Here is a 12,610-nt window from a genome sequence, read left to right on the forward strand (position 1 = left end):
GTTTGAGCTTAGTAGGAATCAAATCTGACAAACAGTGAGAAATGCTTATTTTCTACATATTAAAATTCTTTTTCATTCTGGAGATAGAAAAGAAAAGCCCTATATCTAATTTAATCAACGGGACCTTATTAGAAAACGGGAAATCCAAGATTGTACAAAGTTCGAATGAAAGCAGGCAACTCTGATACCTAGCAAAATATATGAGTCTCCTCTTGACTCTCAAAAACAAATCACATTCCTAACCAAAAGCTAAAGTTTGGGGTATTTAGGGGATACTAGGGAGCAAGGGAGTCCTAGGGAGAGAGTTGGACAGGTCTGAGGAGAAAAAGGATAATTTAAATATAAAAAGTGGAGAAAATCGGTTTTAAGTCATAGCATGTCTTTGAGGTTGATGAAATGTTCTGCTACTTCTATATGTGGTTTTACTCTTTGGTACCAAGATTTTAGAATGTACTCTTATTACAAATAGGGGCGTCTCCTCTTTGCCCCAACCTGAAACCTCTTGACCCTTTATTTTCCTTTCCTGCTATTATCTGGTAATACAGATATTCAGTCTAATCTGTTGATCTGTCATCTGATTTGCAGCAAAAATACCTGACGCATTTTCATCACTCCGGTGTAGCCACCTTTAAAAAGAAAAAGGCAGAGCCAAATAGTATTAATGTAATTGCTTAAAATCTAAATTAAAATACTCATCTTGGTGTGCGTTATTAAGACAGTGTCAGTTCTAGAGGTGCAGGGCTAGTCCTATATGCAAAACAGTAATGTCTATAGCTATTGCGGGCTGACTTGCAGAAATGAGCGACTTCTCTAGAACATTCATTTGCATAAAGGAAACTGTCTTTCAGAAAAGAAAAGCCAAAAGTTTCATAAGCATTTTCACTCCAGTGACATCAGAGTTTTAGTAAATACTGGGAACTACAGTATTTGAACAGTTTAGCATCTTTATAATTTTTGTTATAAGCTAAAATCTAACTTTAGAGAAGATTCTTGAAAATAAAGCATTAAATCCTCTAAGATGTGAGGAAGTCCTTACCTGGTGATTCTCCCAAATCTCTTCTCTGTTTTTAGTGTTTGAAAAAGGAGCATATATATACACCCCTAGGTTTGCAGTATAGATTGGTTTCTTAACAATTTTTTTTTTTTGAGGCAATAAGCCTGGATCTGAAGAAAGAACGTAGAATTGTTAATTATGCATGTATATGCTTTTGAGTTCAGGATGTAAATGAATATTCACTAGGTCCTGTTTGGGAAGAGGAGGAGAGAGGGGTCTCTCTGTTTATTCAGAATATATTTTTATACATAAGTTTTAATGCTTTATTTGTAGTTTCCCCTTAATTGTAGGGCTGCTGTACTGTGGATATTTTGCTCTACAATCTGAGATTGTTAGGGTATAGTTACTCAAACTATTCATTTATTATCCTCCCCTGTCTTTTTTTTCTTTTTTTGTGGTTTCTTTGTGGTGTGCTTATGCAAAGTAGATGTATTCCAGATCTTTATAGCTTTTCTTCTTTTAGGTTCAAACACTGTAAGAAAAGTGGGGGGAGACTGTCTGTCAGCTGTTATAATTAGGCATTAAACTGAATCATTATTCAGTTAACTAAATGCACGATCTTTTGCTTGTTTAGATTGAAAAGAAGCGTATCTTTTTAATGAAGGAGGGATAGTAAATGGGCCCTTATTTGATAATTTTGCTGCAGTATTATAATAAGTATGTGCTTCATTTATTCCTTGAATATTTATTAGTTCTGAGGCTCAATAATTAGAGGATACATAAAAATGAAAAATTAAATGCAGCAACATTATAAGAACTCTTACAAGGTAGTATAGGAGTAAATTGTACAGACAGCTCACATCAGGACCACTGTGGCCTGAGTTTGCATAGGTAGAAGGAAGAGGGACATTATAGGCAGAGTAATGGCATGGAAAACCTGGGAGATAAGCATGAGTGTTGAGTATCTGTAGAGCAGCACTGTCCAATAGAATTTCTGCAGTGATGGAAATATTCCACATCTGTGCTAATACAGTAGCTGTAGCCACACATGGAACAGCATTTTTTAATAAATTAATTTATGTTTCAGTAGCCACATGTGGTTATCATATCAAATAGCATGGATCCAGAGGTAGTGAGCAGCCCTGCCTGACCTCAGTGGGTGTTCTTCATGGAGCCTAGTATGATGGTGTGGAGGGGATTTTCAGAAAAGTTGAGTTCCAGTGAGAATTTTAGGGCCTTAAACTGCAAGAATAAGGAAACATTGGGAAGTCACTGAAAGTGTTTGAACATGCAGTTTGCACTGGAGGAATAGAGCCCAGTGCCAGGAGATCAGTAAGAAAGCTATTGAGTTATGTATGAGATGATAAATCTCTGATAAAGGTAAACATGGAAAGAGAAGGATTAAAAAAAAAAAAGAAAATGAAGGCTTGGTGACTACGTGGCTATAAAGTAATGAGAAAGAGATGTCGGAGATATATCCTTAAGTTTCTAACCTTGGTGGCTGGAAAACTAATAAAGGTGTTACTTAAGAATAGGAAAGAGCTGGTTGTAGAAGGAATAAAAATTGTGCAAATGATAAATTGGACTTGATGTGTTAAATTTAAGGTGCGATATCTAAGTCAGAGTATGCTACAGGCAAGTCAGAGATAAGGTTTGGGAGGACTTGAAAGCTTTACGTTGGACTCTCTGCAGTCATCTACTGGGTATTCTGAGAGAACCACAGAGAGAGAAAGAACTGGTGGACTGAATCTCTATTGGAGCCCACGGTTAGGAATTAATAGAAGGAAGAGACTAATTTGAAGTAGACTGTCTGAGAGGCTGTTTGACCTAGACCAAAGAAGAAACTGAAAGAAAGGCATGGGGTCGGAGGAGTGGGGAAACCAGGAAGCCACTGGAAGAGAGATTCTAGAAGTAGGTTTGGAGGGGAAAATGTACAGTTAAGGGTGAAGGAGAAGTCAGATAATCACGTGAATGCAGTTTCAGAGAAGACTGAATACATTAAGAAGCGAGAAATAGAGTCTTATACTGCCTTAAGTGACTTGCATTTTAAGATAGATGAGATCTCTTCATATTTGAAGGTTGAGGGGAAGAAGTCAGTGGACAGAGAGCAATTGGAGGTGATGGAGTTAGCCATCTGGAGCACAAATGACAAAATATTGACCATGGTAAGGAGAGAGAGTTGTCTGAGAAAGAAACAGAATGGGGTCCAAGTGAGAGGGAAGCATGTGGCAGAGCTCCTGCCCACTTTTGTTGATTTTCCTGTATTGTTGGAGGTAAGTCCTTTTACTGGGATGGTGAGGAGGAAGATCAGCACATGGTAAGGGAAGAAGAACCACCGGAGGTAGTGTGCCGGGCAATCTATAGAGAAGTCAAATTCTAAACAATTGGGGGGAAGCCTAGGGTGATGTGTGGTGAGGCTGTTATATAGGAGACTAGGTTAATTGTTGCTTTTTGGTATCACTTTGTGGCCTGGTAGGCTTAGGGATAGCAAATGGGTTCAGAGATAAGGCTCTGGAGTCAGATTGCCTGGGTGTAAGACCAAGCCCCAACACTTAACTTGTTTTATAAGGAGCCTGATGAGCTAAATGAATTGAGAAGAGGTAAGCAATGAGAATCCTGGTAATGAGGTAGTGAAATACCAAGTTTGGGAATTTGTAGATAGAGCATTTCCCTAACAATTCTAGACAAAGGTTTCTAAGAAAAGTATAGAAATTGAACTAACAGAAGAGTCCCTTTAATGATTTTAAAGGTTATTTAAGTTGATTAGAACTTTAAAAAATAAGTATTCTGAATTTTTCTATGGCTTTTCTTACAGCATTCATTACGGTTAAAAACATTTCTTTTTCATTAAACCAGTACATGCTTAATGCAGAAAGATTCTGCAGTGGATTCTTGTCATAGCTTTAGAAGGAAAGGGGAGATTGATTTATGCCATTGGGGGGAGGGTTATTAATAGCCAGCCACGGAGCCCTTCTAAATGTGACTCCAAAGGCAGAAACAATAAAGGAAACGTTTTATAGATTTGATAGCATTTATTATGTGACCAAACATACTCAAAAACAAAACCTGAAAGATAGATAAAGAGATTTGCAACAAATACCGTTCTTTGTAAGAAAGACTTGTGTCAATAGGAAGCACCACCCCAATAGAAAAATTGGTAATGGACCTGAACAAGCATTTCACAAACAAATGAGATGCCAACTGCTGACAGGAAGGTTCTGCGCCTATAATCCCAGCTACTCTGGAGGCTGAGGCAAAAGAATCACTTAAACCCAGCAGTTCAAGGCTACAGTGAGTTATGATTGTGTCACTGCACTCCAGTCTGGGCAACAGAGCGAGACTATCTCAAGAAAAAGGAAAAAAGAAATACAAACGACTAATGAACATAAAATGTTTTGGTTATGTCCTCGATCAGACTCTTGATTGAAATGGGGATGATGTCTTCCTTTTTCCTGTATTTTGTCATTCTTTGTATACTAGGAAGTATCAGTCTGAGAAAACTAGGCTTTTCTCATTTAAGGAAAGGAAGTCCTAATTTCCCAGCCTTCTAAGAGAATCTGGAGTTTCAGGGAGGTACAAGATATATATAAAGTGGAGTTGTAAGAGGCAAGCACCCTGCTTCCCTCCATGACATGGTTTTCGTCCAGGAGTTTCCTTATTACACTGTGAGGGGCTATCAGTTATACACAGTTTCTCAGTCACCTGGCATAGATGATGAACCTTGAAGACACCAGTGCTTCCTAGATCATATTGAAATAGGCCCCTTTCTCTCCTACCTGAATTGCAGTATTAGATTTTATAGTGGCATTTACTCATTGATGTGAGACGCAGTGATTATCTTGGAGTGTGGTTTTGATTATTGAGATGGACAAGTTGATGAGGTATTAAATAAAGTGAGAAAAGTTCCCCTTGTAGTAAAACCTTATAATGTTTTTTTTTGTTTTTTGTTTGTTTGTTTGTTTGTTTGTTTTTTGAGACGGAGTCTCACGCTGTTGCCCAGGTTGGAGTGCAGTGGCGCGATCTCAGCTCACTGCAAGCTCCGCCTCCCGGGTTCCCGCCATTCTCCTGCCTCAGCCTCCTGAGTAGCTGGGACTACAGGCGCCCGCCACCGCGCCCGGCTAATTTTTTGTATTTTTAGTAGAGACGGGGTTTCACTGTGGTCTCAATCTCCTGACCTTGTGATCCGCCCGCCTCGGCCTCCCAAAGTGCTGGGATTACAGGCTTGAGCCACCGCGCCCGGCCAAACCTTATAATGTTTTTTAAAAAACTTAGGCGTCAGTGTTTAATTTTCCAAATTTTTTTTAAAGGATAATAGTGGTCATGGGTTTTCTGTCAGTAGAAAACTCAAACTGTTTTTCCCTCTGCTCTCACATTACAACAGTCAACACAAAATACTTTTGTGACTAAATGTGTGTGGGTTTTTCCCTACACACCAAACACTGGCTGGATGTCTTCCAATTCAATTTTGACACTACCTGGAGATAGCCTCAGATCCCACAGATTGAGGGTTCAGTCCCACCCACTTCCGACATAAGTCCAGGACTCTGGAACTTCTGGCTGACCAGCTTCAAGTTGGGGCTTCTATGACCCCGCTATTTAGATTCAATTAATTTGCTAGAATGGCTCACAGAGTTTGGGGGAACTTACATTTACTGATTTATTATAAAAGATATTAAAAAGGATACAGATGAAGAGATGCATAGGGCAAGGTATGGAGGAAGGGGCATGGAGCTTCCATGCCTAACCTGGGCGTGCCACGCTTCAGGAACCTCTGCGTGTTCAACTTTCCAGAAACTCTCTGAACCTTGTCCTCCTGGTATTTTATGGGGCTTCATTTTATAGGCATGATTGATTATACCATTGGCCACTGGTGATCAACTTAACCTTCAGCCCCTTGCCCACTCCCTTGAGGTTGGAGGGTGGGGCTGAAAGTCCCAATCCTCTAATCCTGCCACCATCCTAAAGCTAGTTAGGGGCTGCCAGCCAGCAGTCAATCATTAGCATACAAAAAGACATCACTTTGGAGTCTCCAAGGATTTTAGGAGCTGTATGCCAGAAACAAGGTTGAAGCCCAAATATGTATTTTACAGTACCGCAGGTTTAAAAGGCTATTCATATGCTGCCCATAAGGGAATGAGTCTGCTGGTTATTGGTAGGATCCTTACCTAACTGAATTACATTCCGTCTTAAGTGGGTTCTTACCTTGCCCTAGACAGAATCAGAATTTGTCTGTGTCTTCTCTTATCATCTCCTTTCTTTTAAATGACCTGCAAACATTTTAAAGTTGGATAAAAAAGGCTTTTAAATCTCACCTTAAGGCTCACAGCTTGGCCCACCAGCATCCCCTGCCCATCCGTAAGTCGTTTCTGAGTGAGGTGTGACTGGGAATACGGGCCCTGAAGTGATACGCATTGGTGAGACTTGTCACTTAAACTCTTTGAGCTAAGTGGTAGAGGGAGGAGAAATGCCAGGAAAATCGGTCTTAATTTTATCAGAGACAGTAGTTTTTAATGAAAGAGAATAATGATGCAGTGAATATTGCTGTAGAAATTATACAGCTGGTTGTGTATAGCTTGCCATCTCATCTATTACAGCTTCCTGTTTTGCTTTTTGCCCATTGCTGGCTTTGCAGTCCAACATAGTTAATAACAACGTCTTTATTTTTCATGTGTTTATGTTTGTGTGCTCAGGACTTCTATTTAGTTTATTCGAGCTTGAGGGAATGATTAGTTTTAAATGTTTTTCTGTTAACTGTGAACAAAATTAACTAGATTATCATTTAAATGTTGGCACAAAAACTGTATTTATAGCATTTATTTGCATTTATTTGTAGCATATTTGCTGAAGAGTTTTGTCAATTTGTGTGGGCTGAGATGGTCTGTATTCTAGAAAAGGCTCCTTTAAAAGGGGTGTATCCTCACTGTGGAGTTCTACTTTTTTGTTAAGCTGATATTAATTAATTCAGCAAGTATTTTATGCATTCCTGCTGTGCATCCAGCACTGGACTATGTTTTGGGTGGGATAGAGAAAAGTGTAAGTCATTTTTCTGCCCTGAAGAAGTAATCTAATTGGTAAGAGGAGATTATACATTTGAAGCTGTTTCACTTCAAAATCAAGGCATTGGGGGGAAAAGTCTGATGCGTTTGGTAGAGCTTTTGCCTCTGGCTCACTTCTACCTTAGTTTATTCTTTTTTCTTTTTTTGAGACGGAGCCTCGCCCTGTCGCCCAGGCTGGAGTGCAGTGGCGCGATCTCGGCTCACTGCAACCTCCGCCTCCCAGACTATAGCGATTCTCCTGCCTCAGCCTCCTGAGTAGCTGGGATTACAGGTGCCCACCACCAAATCCAGCTGGTTTTTGTGTTTTTAGTAGAGATGGGGTTTCACCATGTTGGCCAGGCTGGTCTCAAACTCCTGACCTCGTGATCCACCTGCGTCACCCTCCCAAAGTGCTGGGATTGCAGGCGTGAGCCACCGTGCCCAGCCCCAGTTAATTCTTTCAGCAAGGTTTTGAGTGTCCGTATTTCTATTTATGCTTACGTTCATAGTGTATCTCTTAGACAGCTTGATAAAGTTGGGATAAGGGATTGTAAGTATAGGACCTGCACTGAGGATCTTCTAACTTTGAGGAACAATACAAACCTGCTTGTCTAGTCTAGCATCTGTTGTCATACCTTTTATTACAGTTACCTTATTAACTCTTTAGACTGGAGTTCCTTGAGGGTATGGCCAGTGTCTTTATGATCTTTGTGTTAGCACAGTGCCTAGCGCAGTGGTTCTCCCTTGTCTACTCATCAAAATCATATGAACAACTACTGCCGCAAAAATGCCTGGGCCCATCCTATCAAAGGGTTATGGTAAGGAAGCTCTTAAAAATATTAATATTGTTAATATCCAGCAATATTAAGAATGGTTGGGCTGACACACACTAGGTACTTGATGAATGAATTTTTTCATTTTGTTGTTTTTAGAAATACGTCAGGAAATATGGTATGTTGTGAGTTCATTGTGGTTATGAACCATATCTTTTATACTTTGTAGCACTCAGTACTGTGTGATGCTGGTTGTGGGTGCTCAGACGTACCAGTTAAGTTCTGAGGATTGATTGCTTTGCTTCCCCTTTTTTTCATTGAGGAGAACAGAGATAGAAAGGGTATGTGTGTTTGACATTGCTCCCTTTTCCCTTTGTGGAAGAATCAGCAGTTCTGTGAATCCTGAAGTCTAGAATTGAGTTATAGGAAGCTATTGAGGCCTGAGGTACTTAGATTGCAAAGAGAAAAGGAGAGGAAAAGTGGCAATAGAGCTGTGGCTTATCTGGCTATGTCAGAAAAATTTTTGGTTGTCACAAATTGGAGGGAGAGGCTGGAGGGTTGCAAATAGCTTCTAGTGGGTAGAGGCCAGGGATGCAACCAAACATCCTGTAATGCTAAAGTTGAGAAACCCTGAAATAGAGGATAAAAAAGGGGATCGGGAGACAGATGGGATGACTGAAGTGGTAGTGTCATGACCATTTCTGCCACATCAGCACACAGTTTGTGTGATTTGTCTTCCCACTTTCCTTACCCCCCCTTCAGAGTGCAGAGCACTATTTTTGCCATTATCTATAAGTAACATTGTGACTTACAACTGTGTATTAGGTGTTGAAATTAATATCTTAGTATCTTATCTATGTTAAAATATACCTGAAAGATTCCTTTAAATTTTCTTTACATCTACTTGATTGGAAAACTATTAACCTCAAGATAAAGAGAGCTAGCAATTTTTGTTTTTGTTTTTTGTTTTCAATAGAGGATCTTAAAATAATCAGTGGGAGTGTAAAGAAAATTAATTTCCCTTTTTTTTTTTTTTAAATTTACTAGACAGGGTCTTGCTTTGTTACCCAGGCTGGAGGCTGGAGTCTAGTGGTGTGATCACAGCTTACTGTAACTTTGAACTCTTGGGCCCAAGTGATCCTCCTGCCTCTGCCTCCCAAGCAGCTTGGACTACAGGCATGCACCACAGTGCCTGACTTTTTTTTTTTTTTTTTTTTTAAATAAAGGCTATGTTGCCCAGGCTGATCTCAAACTCCCAGCCTCAAGCAATCTTTCCACCTTGGCCTTCCAAAGTGCTGGGATTACAGGTGTGAGCCACTGCACCTGGGTCAAGAAAATGAATTTCTTAAAAGGAGTTTAATTTTAATGTTCCACAAATTCATCATGAGAAAAGGATTATTAAGATTTGAACATATACAAGAGCTAATGGTGCCAATTTTCTGATGTCTTGTTGAATGATAGCTTATAATGTCTTATTCTAAGCTCTTTAGATTAAAGTGAATTGAATTTTGTCACTGCTGCCCTGATAAAACTCTTGTTTTTTTTTCATGTTCTGGGTAAGTGAGAAGATATAGAGAAGGAAAGCAATAGCAAAAACAAGAATAAATTAGAGAGGGATAGGAGATGGAGGGAATTTTTTTTAACTATAAGCAAATCCTTGCCTGTTATTCTGCCTTATGCATCAGACCAAGGAGGGGGCTACTGAGGAGAAGCAGTAGAGAGGTTACCTTGGCAGGTTCCTTAACTTTTTTCGTGCCTCAGTTTTGTCATCTATAAAATAGTACTTATTTTGTAGGACTCGTGTAAGGATTAAGAGAGCTATTTAATTAAATTTAAAGTGCTCAAAACAGTGCGTGTTGATTCATTATGGTGGTGGTTGTGGTGATGAGGATGATATAAGGATGATTTTGGGTTGTTTTTGAATATAGTTGACCCTTGACCAACAGGGGCTTGAACCACATGAGTCCACTTGTACTCATTTTTTTCTCAACCAATAGTGGATAGGAAATACAGTATTTGCAGAATGTGAAACCTGAATATGCAGAGGGCCAGCTTTTTGTTTATGCACGAGTTCCACAGGGCCCACTGAGACCTGTATGCAAGGATTTTGGCATTGGGTGGTGGGGTCTGGGAACCAGTGCCCCAGGTATACTGAGGGATGACTATACTTCTGTTGAAATTTGATGGAGACCATGGATGCACTTTTTTACAGTGTTTCCCATAAAACCACCTACCACTTTCTCCCTTTGAAGTTGGTGGTGATAGTGATAAAAGTTTCTTGAGTTTTCAAACTAATATGTTTCAGGTGTTCTGTAAAAGTCTGTTTTTTTGCCTGTACTCTGAATTCCAAGAGAAAGAGTGATTTATATGACATAAAATGTTTGTCTTTATGTTTTTGTAATATACTGAAACACTAGAGTTAACTGTCATCCATTTACAGATTTTCCACAGCAATTTTTGAATCTTAAAGAGGCATTTCTCTAGAATTTACTGTGTTCTCAGGGCATATTGTAGCTTTATTAATAGTGTAAGCAAAATATAAATGCTTAAAATCTTTCTTTGTTGAATCATAATAGATTGTCAAAGCAATAGTTAATTACTAGTAAGGCTGCTTTGGATTATCCGTTCCATTTTTCACACCCACTGAAACAGCTGGTTGATATTTGGACCGTTTGGATTTCCATTGTAGGATAAGTAACACAGAGCTCAGCATGCGTGGAAGATGTCATTGTAGCACAGACTGTAGGCCGCTCTGTCTGCATGTATGTTTCTCCTTGGATGAAGAGCCTGAACAGGCAGTCCTGTGACTGTTATCACTGTCTACCATATGATATAGTTCTCCCATCTCTCCCATACACACTTCATTACCATAAGCTTGATGATGATGGGAACTGTGTTATAACTCGTTTTCTTTCTACTGCACGTTTATGTTGGTGATAAGGGCTTAAAAATTTGTTCAGTTAAATGCTGGATTGATGGAAATGAAAGCCTTCTTAGTAGCTGAGCGTGTAAAGGAGGAGAACTTGGGTTCTGAAGTCTTCTGAGAATACTGTCTTAGGTTTTTCCATTGTAATTGGTAAATAAGTTACTTTGGGGAAGTTAACAGATAAAACTACTGAGCAAGTGATCAGAGGTAGAAAGGACTAGATTCATGGGTACAGGTCTCACCTAATTCTATAGGTGATGCTTGCATATATCTAAAGCATTATTTCTCTAAAACCAGTGAAAAACTTTGCATATGCTGCTTTTAGCTCTTAGGTGGAGGGAGGTCTCACATTCTGGAAGAGGGGGTTGCTGCTGTTTGTTCAGTTTCTCCTCTGAGGTGGCCAAGTGAATGTTTGCAATTCCAGTCCAGTTTGGCAGATTGAAAAAGTCTGTCATTAATTGTCATATGAAGGAGAGTGAAATCTGGCCGATGTCAATGTTTGTTTCAGTGGTTAGATAAACTTTTATTTTTAGAAGTTATTCTTTCAAATAACAGATTTCTGTAATGCAAAAAGTACAGGACCAAGTTGCTTGTGAAGATATTTGAATAACATCGAACATTTTTATTTAGTAAGAAATTCATGCATTGAAAAATTTGATGTGAATAATTAATAGAAAGGGCAGTAAGGGTCTAAAATGGGAGGGAAACTTACTTTTTTGCTATAATATGCCATTTTGTGAAATGGAATTTTTTGATTATGTGCCTGAATCCTTAATAAAAGAGAACATTCCATTCCTATCCATATCATGTTAACCCAGAATAGGGTGATGTATTTTACCAGAATACATTTCTCTGAAAATCCTGTGCAGATACACTTCCAATTATTTCTTTCCTCTATAAGAGGATATAACTTGCCACCTGTTGGTCATAATGCTGTCTTCTAGAGCCATGTAGAAATAACTGTCTTACCTACTGTCAGTTTTTATTTATTTTTATTATTGGGGTTTTAAATTTGAAAGCAGCAATTGGTTAAAAGTAAAAGAAGTTGGCTTTCCTGCACTCCCTTGTACCCAGCTTTCTCCTAAAGGTAACTACTTGTTCAGTTTCGTTTATTTTTTTTCCAGGCCTTTAAAAATGCTCATGTATATACATAGACAGTTTTTGTTTCTATTTGTGTTTTTAGAAAGAGACCATACTATAGGTCTTTTTTACCACTTCTTACTGAACAGCTGTAGTATGGTTTTCTTTTCATGGTAGTATTGTACATGAAAGTCTATCTGTTTTTTCTTATTTTGTTAACAGTTACATCATAGTCGAATGTACCATAATTTATTTCATATTTCCATTATTGTTAGGCACCTGGGTTATTTAGAACACAAATATACTTGAACATAGATCTTTGTGTGTGCTCATCTGAGGGAGCTATTTCCCCTGTGGCTCTCTCAAGCCGTGGCTAGTTTCTCCCATAAACCTCTTACCTCTTATTGCCGCCTTCAGACCATTCTTCTACCATCCTCTATAAAAAACACCCAGCTTCGACTATCACATAAAATTATACCACTCATTACCCTTCCTTGTTAGTCATTTTCTGCCCCACTGCCCATATCGTTCACCCTAATTCCTACAAGATTTAACTCCTAGTTGTTATTCCCTTTATACTATAGGTTGACCAACCCTAATCCGAAAATTCAGAATGCTCCAAGATCCAAAACTTTTTGAGGACTGATATGGCATTACAAGTGGAAAATTCTGTGCCTGACTTCATGTGACAGGTCATAGTCAAAACTTTTTTTGTGCACAAAATTATTAAAATTATTATATAAAATTGGCCAGACATGGTGGCTCATGCCAGTAATCGCAACCCTTTGGGAGGCTGAAGCAG

The 12,610-nt window shown here is 38.9% G+C and overlaps 1 protein-coding gene across 4 annotated transcripts in view; it reads left to right on the top strand.

The window, feature by feature from the left end:
• SMAD1 (SMAD family member 1) overlaps window positions 1-12,610 on the top strand; it is a 77,014-nt gene that overhangs the window by 5,335 nt on the left and 59,069 nt on the right. Inside the window, exon 2 of one of the 4 annotated variants that reach the window (XM_065545553.1) lies at window positions 12,393-12,500. The exons of the other annotated variants lie outside the window; for them this stretch is intronic. The gene's annotated coding sequence lies outside the window, so the exon portion shown is untranslated. The remainder of the gene's footprint in view (window positions 1-12,392; window positions 12,501-12,610) is intronic. 4 annotated transcript variants of the gene reach the window in all.

Source organism: Macaca fascicularis, chromosome 5 (assembly GCF_037993035.2).
Source record: "Macaca fascicularis isolate 582-1 chromosome 5, T2T-MFA8v1.1".
Classification (NCBI taxonomy): Eukaryota; Metazoa; Chordata; class Mammalia; order Primates; family Cercopithecidae; genus Macaca; species Macaca fascicularis.